This window comes from Magnolia sinica, chromosome 3 (genome assembly GCF_029962835.1).
Source record: "Magnolia sinica isolate HGM2019 chromosome 3, MsV1, whole genome shotgun sequence".
Lineage (NCBI taxonomy): Eukaryota > Viridiplantae > Streptophyta > Magnoliopsida > Magnoliales > Magnoliaceae > Magnolia > Magnolia sinica.
In genome coordinates this window covers 79,652,584-79,668,589 of record NC_080575.1, presented here as the reverse complement: position 1 = coordinate 79,668,589, position 16,006 = coordinate 79,652,584, and the positions used below count along the sequence as shown (strand labels likewise).

The 16,006-nt window shown below is 39.1% G+C and overlaps 1 long non-coding RNA gene across 2 annotated transcripts; it reads left to right on the top strand.

Moving 5' to 3' along the window:
- Positions 1-1,726: 1,726 nt before the first annotated feature.
- LOC131240063 (uncharacterized) lies at positions 1,727-4,123 on the top strand. 2 transcript variants are annotated; one of them, XR_009168605.1, is made up of 5 exons: positions 1,727-1,741; positions 1,833-2,031; positions 2,811-2,956; positions 3,510-3,560; positions 3,897-4,123. It is a non-coding gene; the product is annotated as an uncharacterized LOC131240063 (long non-coding RNA). The 2 variants fall into 2 exon arrangements; XR_009168604.1 differs by lacking the exon at positions 1,727-1,741 and having other exon boundaries at positions 1,799-2,031; positions 3,897-4,045.
- The last annotated feature ends 11,883 nt before the right edge of the window (positions 4,124-16,006 follow it).

Genomic DNA, 16,006 nt, shown 5'->3' with positions numbered 1-16,006 from the left:
GTAGTTGGGTCAAAATCTAACAGTCTGAAACCTTAGATGTATCCTGCAAGCGACCGGCCCAATTCACTTAAGTTTGAGTCTACTTTCTAAAGATATTCGCGTTTCTCACACACTTTGCTTCATGCTCAAGTTGTGTGTTTCTGGATACTATTTGGACTTAATTCCCGAGATGATTGTCGAGCCCAGTAAGGCGGTCATAATCATATAGTTTCATGGTAATTGGACTTTCGATGCATGGTCCCGTTCCGATACGGAGTTTCAATGTCCTCCCGAGAGTAACTGGGTTTTGAGATTTCTCCTAGGTTTTTAGGTGATGTAGAGTTAGCAATTCTACTAGTTTCACTACCAAAAAATCGAGCAAAGGCTATGAACTTTGGAACTTTTTGGCTACGAATATAAACCGTAACTAATTTGCTATGAATTTAATCCGTAGCTAAAGCTTCCTTAATCTGTAGCTAAAAGCTATATTCCACCAGGATCTTCGTAGAGATTGATGGTGCTTAAGGGGCTCCATAAGGCCCATTGGAATATATGTGTTTTATCTAAGATGTCCTTAAATTTTGATATATAATTTCATTGGATGAGCCCAAAAAGTAGGTAGATTGAAGGTCTAAGTGGAACACACCATAAGAAATAATAAAAAATAAATTTTTATCATTAATATTTTATTTGGTCCACTTACAACATCAATCTGACTCATTTTTTAGATCAACCCTTAAAATGATCTTTTAAAATGAATGAACGGAGTAGATAGATAACATACATCACGGTGGGCCCCACAAGTCCTAAAACTATGCACTTAAAAGTGTCATTCGTCACCCCCCACCCCTCCCCACCCCTCCCAAAACCCAAACCCTCAAATCTCTCTCGCGCGCCCGCCCCTCTCCCAAAACCCAAACCCTCTCTCTCTCTCTCTCGCTCGCTCTCTCTCTCTCTCTCTCTCTCTCTCTCTCTCTCTCTCTCTCCCGCGCCTCTCCGAAAACCCAAACCCTCCATCGTCTCGCTCATCATGGTGGGGTCAAGAGACAACATCCAAGGAATTACGAAGCCTACCATCCGTCAGCTCGCTCGTCGTGGTGGGGTCAAGAGAATCAGCGGTTTGATCTACGTGGAGATGAGAGGTGTCCTCAAGATCTTCCTTGAGAATGTCATCCGTGATGCTGTCACCTACACTGAGCATGCTCACCGGAAGACTATCACTGCCATGGATGTCGTCTACGCCCTCAAGCGCCAGGGCAGGACTCTATACGGCTTTGGTGGTTAGGGTTTCAATTCTTCTTCTTTTTGGGGGGATTGTAGTCATTTTGTTGAGGTATTTTGGTCTTTTTTGTGTTTGGAAATAGGGCTTTTAAGGTTAGGGATTTGGATGTTGATTTTAGATGATCATGATACGTGAATGAAGAAAGTTTCACTTTTGATGAAAAAAAAAGGTATCCCCTTTGTTCTTTCGAACGCTCTTGCTGTTTTTGATTGAGTTTCTTGGCCTATTTGGGTTTTCTAGGATTTTGGTATGGCTGATTTCATTGAGAATTTGATGGGTTTTTGAAAAAAAGGATCAGAAATCTTCCAAATGACATTTGTGTATTGCTTTCTGGTATGAACATATTTCATTTGCCCATTTTTCTGGTAGTGTTTAATGAGTTCATAAGAATGCCTGGTAGATGTTTGTGGAAATGCCAAGGAGAAGGCCGGTAGCCCTGGGGTGTACAGCCTTGATCAAAATTTCTTCTCTTTGAATTTGGTCAGTTTGGATTCAATTAATTAATTGAATTTGTTAATTTTTTTTTATTTAGTACGTTGGTCAGTTGATTTTTGTTTCTTGTTGGCTATAGTGGGTGTTACTATCATTCTCTATAAGTTGCTATGATTTGGTCAGCAAATGGGATTAGGGGGTTAGTTTTGAAGAGTCCTGTTAATCAGATGTGGCACGATCTTCAAGCTTTAATGGGAGACATTATCCCATGAACAAGGTTTGGCAGCGGCTATAAAGAAGGAAGGTGGAATTTTCAACTCCAAACCGAACAATCTTAGGTTGTTATATATCTAGGCTCTTCAGAGGGCATATGTACCTGGTTATGTTTGTGTTCTGAATTTCCTCTTGTTTTCTTTCTTTCATTTCATTTTTTCCTTTGCTGCATTCTTTCTATTTCGTGTTTGGATAAACAGAATCCAAAATATGGAAATGGAAAACCCCTAAAGAATCCTTAAGGAATGGAAAACTGCAAAATCCAACCAAATCCAACCAACCTTAATTCCATTGTTTGGTTATTAGTGTTATCTTTTGTGTAAATGTGAAAAGGTCAATAGTTGAACGGTGAGACCTGTCTCTCGCACGGGAGAGTGTGGAATTGTTTTCCTCATTATGCGAGGAAAAGTTAGGAAAAGAAAACTGATTTCCCCCCTCATTGCATTCCTTTCAAATCCAACTGCAATCTTACATGATTGCGATTTTGAGCAAAGAACCTGAAGATGCAAAATGAGGAAGGGTGGCAAAATTTAGCTGAGGAGCATTAATTTTCAGTACCCATTATGCTTATGGACCTACTTTTGACTATGTAGGATTCCAATTGTTAATTCCACCATCAATTGAAATCTGTGTTTGGATACACTAGAAATTGCATTACAATTGTCAGTCCCATAAAGTAGAAATGCAATTATCTTGCTTGGCATACATATCAAGGAACTAGGCTCCACGTAACTATAGTCTGACCACTGCTTCTCATTATTACAATTTGGTCACTCCTTTTGAAACTAGAGATCCAAATGATAATTTATTTAAATTTCATGTCATGTGCACTATCACATTGTAGGTTTTTGCCCACGAAAGAAAACCTAAAGAGAAAGGAAATCATCAGAGAAGTGCAAGATACTATGATGAGTAGGATCGAGAAGAGGAAGAAATGTATCAAAACAGGAGAAGCCAACAATGATGAATCCTTACAATGAATCTTGAGTGGTATGAGATTGTTCTTCTTTTTCTGGTCTGTTTCTTTCTCTTTTCTTCCTTTCTTCGATTTGGGTTTTTTCATATTATTCTTAAACATGTATTTATATGTATCTATGTATGCTTTATGCATGCATGTATGTGTGTGTATGACGCATTCAGAAGGTTGTCGAATTCTTAATTGGAAATGTGTCCAAAATTCCCCTATGCTTTCATGAAATTATCCAAAAAAATTTGCTTGTCTATAACTTGAGCTAATCTAGACACCCTTCATCAGCTCTTCCCATAACCAATAAGAATTAGTTATTAATGGTGTCTAGTTGTACAAAAATATCATGATATTTGGTTCAACCAAACACACCTTAAATTACAATTTAATTAGTTTCACTTGGACGTAAGTGCCTCACTCAAAACAAGGTGAATGTTGGATTTCAATTAATATTTTGAATTATTTCTCCTGCTTGAGACATTTTTCAAATTGCTAAAAGAAATCATTTTGTGTTACTTCTCATATAGTTATGAGGACTTATGAAAACATTGATTTATGGTACTACTATTTCAACAGGGCCAATGCTCAAACAGAGAGGCTATACAATAGAGACATTTATTCATATATGTATGTGGCAAACTAATAATAGTTAAAAAGAAGAAGCAAGCAAAGTTATCAAATAATGCTTATGCATGGATATCTTTTATAGGGTAATCATAAAATGCATTGTACTTTTCTTGGAAATCATGTTTCAGATATTGGATACTCTTTAGTGCACATTCATTGTAATGTTGCGAGATTAGATCTTTGATTTACTATTTATCTATTACAGTAGGCTTAATTTTTGGTCCGTGACCTTCATCTAATGATTTGGCAAGTAATGTCAGTATGCAGAAAATGAAAGAAACTATTCTCTGTTTCTGAAGAAGTAAAAGCAATTCTTTTGCACAACTACATTGGTAGGTATTATGAAGGGGGGATTTCATCAGTATACATGTGGAAAGATAATGAAGACTTTGCGGCTTGCTTCCTAATAAAGAAAGGTCAGTTTTTCAACAAAGAATGCATGTCCTTTTGTTAAAAAAAAAATATATGATTGCACTGATTTGTGATGGTTGTTGGGGATGAAGATGGCTCAAAGTCAGGGCATGGTCGAAGAAGTTATTTGCAAGAAGGTGCATGGGATGTTATTCATGTTATTGAAGTAAGCTTTATTTGCTTGTTGCCTTGTCTATTCTAATTTCGAAGTTCTTATGCATGCATAGTACTTCCCTTTCTAATTGATGGTTCACATCATGGATTCCATCCAATCAATGCCATAAAAGATGAATTGTATAGTTCAAAGGTCTAGAGTTCACCTAGAATACTACAACTAGCAAACCAACAGCTACAAAAAGAGAGACTTGGATTCTGAAGGTTAGAATCTTATGGTCGCCTTAGAGTTGTTATGATAGACCATGAGTAGTGGGGCTATCCTAATGGCCATCCATATGAATGATTTAACTATGCACATGTCATGTTGTACTAGGGTTTACCAAATAGCCTTATTGTAAGATAAGGATTATGTGAGCTTTTCCCTCCTATCAAGGGAATTGATATTTACACCCAATCTTGTTTCACCAATCAGTAAAAACATGAGAGTTATGGTATTGTTTACCGCTATCATCTGTGGTTCGGGTTCGAGATCGGGTTTAGGTTTAGGTTAGGGTTTGGGCTAAAAGTACGAGTGCTGGAGCTGATGCTTTCGGAATCCGAACTCATTGTAAGTGCCATAGTTTATAGCCCTTTGTGTTATTAAATTTGTGATGCCAAAGACACTGTTATGAAGCTTGCATCTATGAAGAACAATGCTCTACTCAAGATCAACTTTGATTAACAAGCACTGTTCACAAGTCAAGAATCTCAAGAAGCTTTCAAGTTCAATCTCAAGATCTCAAAAGCTCTCAAGTTCAAACGACATCAAGACTTCAAGCTCCATTACTTTTAAAGGTCACTCATCTCTAAAGTTTCAATGTCCTTACTTCACTATTGAGGTATGACTGACCTTAGGTTGACCTTTAGAGTGGGCCATTTTGGATACATAATTCATATGTTTTATATAAGTGAGTTTGGTCTGTTCTAAAACTAGTCCTGGACTTTATTCGACTAGTCCTAGCACTGCTTTGACCTGTCTAAACATTTCCTGGATCAGTCGTAAGTTTGTTACAAAAATTAAAAAATTTCTGTTAGGCTTCGACTAGTCCTGGGGACTGTTCGACCAGTCGTAGGAACAGTGTCGACTGCATCTTTGACCAGTCGTAGACCTACGACTCAAACAACGGCATTGAAATTTGGCCACCTACGACTAGTCGAAGGGATCCTACGACCAGTCGAAGGAGACCTATGACCAGTCGAAGGAAACCTACGACTAGTCGAAGGAGACCTATGACCAGTCGAAGGAAACCTACGACCAGTCGTGAAACTGCCAAATCTTATCGCGCCTGAATTTTCAAATATTTGTTGGTTCTACGACCAGTCGTAGAGGTCCTTAGACCAGTCGAAGGCGTGATTTGCTCACCTATAAATAGAGCATGAATCTCAGAATTATATAGGGAAAATTAAAGCAATTCAAGTTAATTTAATTCGGTCTTTTGAGAGATAAGTCGGTGCTCCATTTAAGCTAAGTGTACATATTTAATATTCTCTTTCTTTAGCTTTGTTAAATAATTTTGTTTCTTGCATTCTAATCTAATCTGAAAAGAGAAATTGTTGTTTTCCTTTTTTCTGGAATCAAAATCAATTAGAGCTAGTCCTTTTATTTTAATTTAAAATATATTAGAACCTAGAACCATTATTAAGTGAGTATTGGACATTGAACTTTGACATTCAAATCTCTACTCCGACTTAGTTCTTTTGGGCTGCTACAATGAAGGAGAAAATTATATATTTTACAATTTGTGTAATTTACATTGTTTGGTTTTATTTTAGGTTAAGCCAGAAAAATCTCAAAATTGTTAGTTATCTGAGGAGAGCCAGAAAACTCAGAAGTGAGGGTTTTTGAATTGTGTAAGCCCTTTGAAAAAGACATAATTGTGAAGGTTTTGGGTGAACCTGTGAAAACCTATTTGATAGTGAATGCTAATATCCCTTGTGTGAGGATATTAGGAGTGGAGTAGCATTCTGTGTGGCTGTTGTTTAACATTTGGTGAACACACAGGCGAACCACTATAATTCTTTGTGTTGTGGATGTGTGATTTATATTTCCTATCTTTTATCATTCAGAATTGTGGAATGTATGTGTGGATGTGAATGTTGTAAATTTTACATTTCAAGCTCAGTGGGGAATGTTGTAATAATTTAGATTTACATTTCAGCATTATATTTCTATTTCTCTATTTGTTCTAGAAATAAGATTGTCCTACCATAAACTTTGGTTTTTGGTGTAAGGTTGTCCTTAGAACAATTTTTGTTTCTATTTCTCTATTTTAGGTTGCTTTCCATTCCTATACTGTGATTGGTGTATAGTGTTATCTATACTTTGTTTCATATTCCCTTGTATTTAAATTTAATTTGGCATAGTCCTATTCACCCCCCCTCTAGGACATATAGCTTGGCTATTTCACTCATTCTTTTGAAAAATAGAAAAATGGAAATATTAGTAAATATGGATTTTCTTATAAAGAAGAAAATGGAAGATGGATTGAAAAAATATAAAAGAGATTTTTTTTTTCTTCTTCTTTTTTGCTTCAAGAGAGAGAGAAAAATGAGAGTTATGGTTTGTTTACTATGTTAAAGTTAAAAAGAAAGTATTGAGTGCTTTGGGAAAGAAGACTTGTGATGCATGAAATAGATGATGAATGTATTTGCGAATGTAAATGAAAATAAAGAACTTATAATACATACATACATATATATATATATATATATATATATATGTTATCAATGGAGGATACCTTGTTTAAGGGGACATGAAATTCTTGTAGCTTATGGTATGGTGCCCCAATATTGGTTGTATATTACTAGTATGTAGTAGATAATACTAGGTTCAATAGTAGACAATACTAGAGAATACCTAAACCTAAACCTATAACCTATTCTCAATTCCCTAAAGTTATAACCTATAACCCAAACCTAAACCCGATCCCGAACCCGAACCTGATTTCTTAAACCTAAACTTATAACCTTCACCTAAACCTATTCTCAAATCCCAAAACCTATAACCTAAACTTAAACCTAAACCTTAACCTAAACCTAAACCTTAACCTAAAACCTAAACCTAAAACCTAAACTCAATTGCCTAAACCTTAACCTATAACCTAAACCTATAACCTACACTTATAACCTAAACCTAAACATATAACTTAAACCTATAACCTCAACCTAAACATAAAACCTAAACCTAAAACCTAAACCTAAACCTATACTTATAACCTAAACCTATTCTTATAACCTAAACCTATACTTAAACTTGAAAACCCAAACCTATAAAAATGATTTTTTATAGCATTTTTATGGTTGAGGATTTTTTTTCCTTTTTTAATTCGATTTGATGTTAATTTCATCAGATCTGATGGTTTAGTTCTGAAATGCTTTGTCCTTATTTATGAAGAAGGCAAGGTAGTAACTCCCAATTATGTTCTTATTTATGAAGACAATGAAGGAGATCGAATGCTTCTCGGTAATGTGCCATGGGAGTATGTCTATTACATTTGATTTTGCATTTCTGTTATGACGCCATGTGTTTTTCGCTGCATCTCGATCATATTTAAAATAAAAATGCAACTCATTCATACATGTGTCACAGTTTGAGTTAGGATGATCATCAAATGACTGAAATTCTAACTCTATAATCTTGAGAAAATTATATTTTAGTTGTTTATTTATTTTTAGTTGGAAATCTATGTGTGGACTGATCAAATTTTAAGCTTAAAAAAAGAATATAATCTGCCCATTCTAAAGGTTGGAAAAATCTATTAAGATCTTGCAATGCTTTGGACTGAATATTGATTCTGGATTAAGCTCCTAGATTTAATCTCCATTACTTGTGTATGCATGTAAATGTAAAAGGACACTTCTCCTATTTGTTAATAAAAATTCTGAGCATGTCATAGTGAGACATTTCTATGCATCATAACACCTAAAACCTGAATTTGGGGACTGCCAAATGGACTCCATTTTTGCTTGCCTTGTTGTCCAATAAATCTTTGTGGTGGGCTAAGTTTCATGGGTGCACTCCTGCTGAATTTTAGGGCAACTTGTATGGAATGGCAGTCCTAATAAAAAACATGACTAATCTGCACATTGGAAGCATACAGTTATTCATTATGTGACAGGTTTTTAAGTGAGATGAACGAGTTTCAAAACAAAACAGTCTACGGTTTTGAGAAGCGATTCCCAGGATGTATGTGTGTTTCAGGGGTCATCTGCACCTTGGAAGCATACAATGGAAGGTAAGAAAAACTCTCGAGTTTCCTTCTTTGAATCATGAAAAGGTATTTGTGCTTAATCTCATGCATTGGCAATATTAGGCATGCTCAGGAGCAGGACATGCATAATTTCATAAAAATTAATGGAGCAGACCCGGATCTGCGTCAGAGCTATCCGGATGTTGAGCGGGGGTCCCTAGAAGGTGGGAACCGCTATTATGACCACGATGAAGCTATCCATTTCCTATGGACAGCATTGGAGTGGCCTGGCCATTTAAACAGGCCGTGTTTATGTATTTGCTCGAAATTAATAGAACAGACTCGGATGTGCGTCGGAGCTATCCGGATGAGCGGGGGTCCATGGAAGGTGGGAATTGCAGTTATGACCATGATGAAGCTGTCCATTTCCTATGGACAACATTAGAGGGGCCTGGCTATTTGGACAGGCTGTGTTTATGCATTTACTCGAAATTAATGAAGCAGACCCGGATGTCCGTCGGAGTTATCCGAATGAGCGAGGGTCCCTGGAAGGTGGGAACCGCTATTATGACCATGATGAAGCTGTCCATTTCCTATGGACAGCATTGGAGGGGCCTGGCCATTTGGACAGGCCGTGTTTATATCTGTATTTGCAGGTACCACACCCTTAACCTAAACCACACCCTAAACCTATAACCTAAACCTATTCTCAATTCCCTAAAGCTATAACCTATAAACTATAACCTAAACCTAACCCTAAACCAAAACATATAACCTAAACCTTAACCTAAACATAAACCTAAACCTATAACCTATAACCTATACTTATAACCTTAACCTAAACTATAACTTTAACCTATAACCTATACTTATAACCTAAACCTAAATTTATAACCTTAACCTAAATCTATTCTCAAATCCCAAAACCTATACTTATAACCTAAACTTAGACCTTAACCTAAACCTAAACCTATACTTATAACCTATAACCTATAACCTAAACCTTAACCTATAAACTAAACCTATAACCTATAACCTATAACCTAAACCTATACTTAACCTTAACCTATAACCCAAACCTAAACCTATAACCTATAACCTAAAACCTAAACCCAAACCTAAACCCGATCCCGAACCCGAACCCGATTTCCTAAACCTAAACCTTAACCTATAACCTATACTTATAACCTTAACCTAAACTTATTCTCAAATCCCAAAACCTATACGTATAACCTAAACCTAGACCTTAACCTAAACATAAACCTGTACTTATAACCTATAACCTAAACCTAAACCTATAACCTATACCTATAACCTTAACCTAAAACCTAACCTAAACCTTAACCTAAAACCTAATCTAAACCTTAACCTATAACACAAACCTAAACCTATAACCTATAACCTAAAACCTAAACCCGATCCCGAACTCGAACCCTATAACCTATACCTAGACCTTAACCTAAACCTAAACCTATACTTATAACCTATAACCTATAACCTAAACCTTAACCTATAACCCAAACCTTAACCGATAACCTAAATCTTAACCTATAACCTAAAACCTAACCTAAACCTTAACCTATAACCCAAACTTAAACCTATAACCTATAACCTAAAACCTAATCCCAAACCTAAACCCGATCCCGAACCCAAACCCGATTTCCTAAACCTAAACCTTAACCTATAACCTATACTTATAACCTTAACCTAAACCTATTCTCAAATCCCAAAACCTATACCTATAACCTAAACCTAGACCTTAACCTAAACATAAACCTATACTTATAACCTATAACCTAAACCTAAACATATAACCTATACTTATAACCTTAACCTAAACTATAACCTTAACTTATAACCTATACTTATAACCTTAACCTAAATCTATTCTCAGATCCCAAAACATATACTTATAACCTAAACCTAGACCTTAACCTAAACCTAAACCTATACTTATAACCTATAACCTATAACCTAAACCTTAAGCTATAACCCAAACCTTAACCTATAAACTAAACCTGTAACCTATAACTTAAAACCTAAACCCAAACCTAAACCCGATCCTGAACCCGAACCCGATTTCCTAAACCTAAACCTTAACCTATAACCTATACTTATAACCTTAACCTAAACCTATTCTCAAATCCTAAAACCTATACCTATAACTTAAACCTAGACCTTAACCTAAACATAAACCTATACTTATAACCAATAACCTAAACCTAAACCTAAACCTTAACCTATAACCCAACTTAAACCTATACTTATAACCTAAACCTATTCTTAAATCCCAAAACCCATAACCTAAACCTAAACCTATAACCTATAACCTAAACCAAAACCTATAACCTAAACCCGAACCCAAACCCGAACCCGAACCCGAATCCCTAAACCTTAACCTAAACATATAACCTATAACCTATAACCTAAGCCTATACCTAAACCTAAAACCTAAACCTAAACCTAAACCTAAACTTATAACTTAAACCTAAACCTATAACCTATAACCTAAACCTATAACCTATACCCTAACCTAAACCCTATAACCTTAACCTAAACCTTAACCTAAACCTAAACTTATAACCTAAACCTATTCTCAAATCCCAAAACCTATAACCTAAACCTAAACCTTAACCTATAACCCAACCTAAACCTAAACTTATAACCTAAACCTATTCTCAAATCCCAAAACCTATATCCTAAACTTAAACCTTAACCTATAACCCAACCTAAACCTAAACTTATAACCTAAACCTATTCTCAAATCCCAAAACCTATAACCTAAACCTAAACCTTAACCTATAACCCAACCTAAACCTATTCTCAAATCCCAAAACTCATAACCTAAACCTTAACCTAAACCTATAACCTATAACCTAAACCAAAACCTATAACCTAAACCTAACCCGAATCCCTAAACCTTAACCTAAACATATAACCTATAACCTATAACCTAAGCCCATACCTAAACCTATAATCTAATCCTAAACCTAAACCTATAACTTAAACCTAAACCTATAACCTATAACCTAAATCTATAACCTATACCCTAACCTAAACCCTATAACCTTAACCTAAACCTCTAAACTAAAACTAAACCTAAACTTATAACCTAAACCTATTCTCAAATCCCAAAACCTATAACCTAAACCTAAACCTTAACCTATAACCCAACCTAAAACTAAACTTATAACCTAAACCTATTCTCAAATCCCAAAACCTATATCCTAAACCTAAACCTTAACCTATAACCCAACCTAAACCTAAACTTATAACCTAAACCTAAACCTTAACCTATAACCCAACCTAAATCTAAACTTATAATCTAAACCTATTCTCAAATCCCAAAACCTATAACCTAAACCTCAACCCATAACCTAACCTAAACCTATACTTATAACCTATACCTATACTTAGAAAACATGTTCATGTGGGACCCACCTTGATGTGTGGGCCATGTTCACGTGGGACCCACCACAATGTTGTGTATGCATGTCGTCCAGCATCCTGGACACTGGACAGGGGCTAGCATGGAGTGCATGTACTGGCATGCGTGTGTACTAACAAAGTAAAAAGGCAAAAAAAATTACTTTTAGGGTGGGCCGCTCATGTAGGCCCCACCTTGATGTAAGTATACAATCCAAGCCGTCCATCCTTCTCCTCAGATCATTTTAAGCGTTGAGCCAAATTTTGGGACCAATCCGATTCTCGAGCGGGCCATACCATAGGAAATAGTGGTGTTTACTGTTGAAAACCACCTGGATCCTTTTTCTCACCAAAAACAGGCCGCATATTAGACTCTTTTGGTCGGTCTTGAGTCATACGATCCAATGGTTGGAGCAGATTCGTCTGATGCGGGCCCCACCTGTGAAAAACCACAGGAAAATAAAATTTAAAAAATAAAAAATAAAAAACAAGTTGCAGCAGCTAACGCTGCTGCTGTTAGAACGCCGCAGGCAGCGCCTGCGCACTGGCGGACAGACGGGCCGGACCCACCGTCTAGCCGTGGGCCCCACCATGATGTGTGTTTTCTACATCCATGCCGTCCATTTGTTGGTCCCCCTTCCTGGCTGTGGACCATCCAAAAATCAGCCGTATACGGAACTCAGGTGGGCCACACCATATAAAATCATGTGAAGATATGCCTAAAACATATAAAATCACTTGGTGGGGCCTACCTGAAATTTGGATGTGGTTGAAACTAGGTCTATACCCTCAGCCAAGTGGGACACACATAATGAGCGGGCTGGATTTGTGAACCACATTACGGTGGACTCCCTGTCCACGTGATAAAAAAATAATATATATAAAAAAATAAAAAAATAAAATATCACGGTGGGCTCCCTGAATGTGTGACCCTATCAACAGGGTATATGGCAAATGAACATTACAGTGGGCCCAGTTTCTCCCCTGGTCCACGTGGCCTTGTGAATAGATTGGATGTAAATAAACATTATGGTGGGCCCTGGTCCACGTGACCTTATGCATAGATTAGATGTAAATAAACATTACAATGGGCCCAGGTTGGGTGGAAAATAAACATTACTGTGGGCCCCAGGTCTGAGTGACCTTATCAATGGGTTGGATGAAAAATAAACATTATGGTAGGCCCCACATGGGACCCACTTATGTATGTATTGTAATCCACACCCTCCATTAGGGTGGGCTCCATCATGATGCATGTGTTTCATCCAAACCGTCCAATCATTTTGGGGATAATTTAAGGCCCATTGTTGAGGCGCATCTTGATGTATTGGTGGCCCTTGTTGAGGCCCACCTTGATTTGTATAAGGCCCATATTATGAGGCCCATTGTGACGTATGCAAGGCTCATGTGATTAGGCCCAGCTTGATGTATTTGTGGCTCGCCCACTAAAGCCCACTTGAGATATATGAGTCCATGGTTTGAGGCCTATTTGGAGTATTAGAGGCCCATGGGTCGAGGCCCAATAGGACGTACATAAGGCCCATTGTAGTGTGATTCACCATGGTATATGTGTCGACCCTTATAGCGGGCTATGCTTTGAGAGCAATGATGGTTTGATGTCCATATTGTAAGGATGATGTTGGTTAAATGTCCGCATTGTCACTCTCCCTAGGGCCCTTTGATAAGCCCATACCTGAAATGAGTAGGCCGTCTAGGCCCATCTTCGTTTTGATCAGAGCCCATCACCACATGACATGCTTAGTATAGATCCATGATTCATGATCATACGCATCATATGTATGCCTGACGTGAGGATTAACTGATCATTGCACATGCCTTCGGGTAGATTGTTTATGAACTCCCTGATAGGTGGAGTTGGCCCACATGAGCGCTCGGTATGCGCAGGATTGTTACATATCTGATAGTATGATTCATGCATTTGCATTAATGTGATTATTGTATGCCCTAGTGACATCAGGGCCATCGCCTCCACAGACACATCGTGGGTGGCTGGATTAGATACCGAAAATATTGTTACTAAGCATCGGGGAGCCATAGATGTCCCTGGGTGAAAATCTCTAAACCCGATGGTACCAAAGGATGACTCCAACGCTGAGACCTAGTGGATATATGAGCGCGCGAGGGCCGAATACCAGGAGGCAGCGTCTCCCACTGTATCGTGGTCGGTTGGAAAGGGGTGTGGCCTTACTCGCCCAAGGGTAGGGGGTAATACTAGGCTGAGTTTGACCAGCTCGTGAATAGGTTCGCTATCGACATGCAAGATAGGTATTGGTAGACTATTGGCCAGGCGGATAGTGAGGTTTCTTATGCTCACTTGGACTGTGCGGCTAGGAGAGCGACTGTGCCACTCGGAGTGTATTAAATACCGGTGATTATCCAGAATGAGAACTGTACTGATACATGATGAGGATTGGCATGCTTGAGTTGCATCTTGCATTGCACGGCCATTTTATGGCCGATAGCATTCATATCTTGCACCGCATAGCCTTAGTACGGCTGATTGCATTCATGTACTCATCACCATGATTCCGCATTACTCTGACCTTGCATTCTGAACACGCTTATATTATGCACACACTTACACCACCCTCTAAGCTTTCTATAAGTTTATGCACGATTGATGCATGCAGGTGACGCCAGGACGCAGCCGTAGCATAGTAGCATCAGGAGCGTGCAGATGAGCTTTGGAGTTTCTATCTTTTACATTATCTTGTATTCCCTTCAGATGCATTGTACTTAAAAGTTTTTTATCATAATGGATTTTGTGATGGTGTTCTTGTGGTTATTATTCATGGGTTATGCTTGGTTATGCTCATTACAAATCAAATTGATGATTAGAAATCCTCCTTATAGCATCCCAGGATCGGAACCTGGCATATGGGTGCCGGGAGCCAAGAATGGGGTACTACGGAGGCTGTCGGCACTGGATTCGACCATCGGGAATTTTGTGAGCTCAATTTTCGAGTTTGGGGCGTGACAGAAGTTGGTATCAGAGCATAACTTGGGAATAACTGAGAACAACATCACATGTTTGCTATGAGTTTAAGACAATTAGGTTCCAAGTGCGAAACATTCCGATTGAGTTCCCTAACGTACGATTCTCAAGGTTGATTGGCGTCCTTATTCTTCTTATAGGACATGCTGCGCAGGCGAGTGACCCGATCGACTCCCGCTCCACCACCTTAGGCTCCAGCTTTACCACCTGCGCCTCCTATTTCACCGCCAGAGATCCCTGCGCCACAGCTTGAGGATGTCGTTCCTCCACCCGGGGCCGGTGTGGATCTGACCGTACCTGTGAGTGCCTCACAGTTACAGCAGATGTTGCAGGCCGTGACGGCTGCACTTCATGGGCAGGGCAGGCGCCTAGTTGTTTCTCTAGCCCAGGTCGAGTAGGAGCGCGCGAGTGCCCTTCTTCGAGAGTTCAGACAGCTTGATCCACCGCATTTCTAGGGCGAGCCAGATCCGACAGCAGCTGAGAGATGGCGCTTTGATGTGGAGAAGGTCTTTGATACCATGTCATGTACGACCGAGCACCGAGTCCGGTTGGCTGTATTCCTTCTCCAGGGTGAGGCAGAGCATTGGTGGACCTCTGTCACCTACGTTGCAGGACCTGACTATGTCTGGACATGGGAGGACTTTATCGACCAATTCGAGGAGCAGTACTTCCCTGACCACATACGATGTCAGAGAGCACTAGAGTTCAAGACTCTGGTGCAGAGGGACATGACCGTGGTACAGTACGCGGCCCGTTTTGTGGTGTTATCAAGATTCACACCATATATGGTTGATGATAAGGGGTGAAAGGCCCGCCGTTTTGAGAACGGCTTACGTTACGGTCTTCGAGGCCGTGTGATTGGACACGAGCTCCCGACTTTCCACGCAGTAATGCGGAGGGCTCAGATTTACGAGACTGAGTGGGCCGGCTCACAGAGCGACTGAGATCAGAGGAGAGGACAGAATTAGAAGAGGCAGGTCCCTTTTAGTAGCTCATAGCAGCATCGACGACCATAGAGGTACAGGAGCCACCCACCTGCTAGAGCACTAGCAGCCCCAGCAGCACCTCCACCTCCACCCTAGTAGCCGTTTACAGGGGCTTGTTTTGGATGTGGTGGGACAGGGCACTGCCTGTCTGAGTGCCCTCGCCCTCATCTATAGCCGCCGAGAGCACCACAACAGCCTTCACAGCAGCAGCTGAGAGCACCGCAGCAGCCTCTAGTGCAGCAGTGACCCCATCAGCAGCGA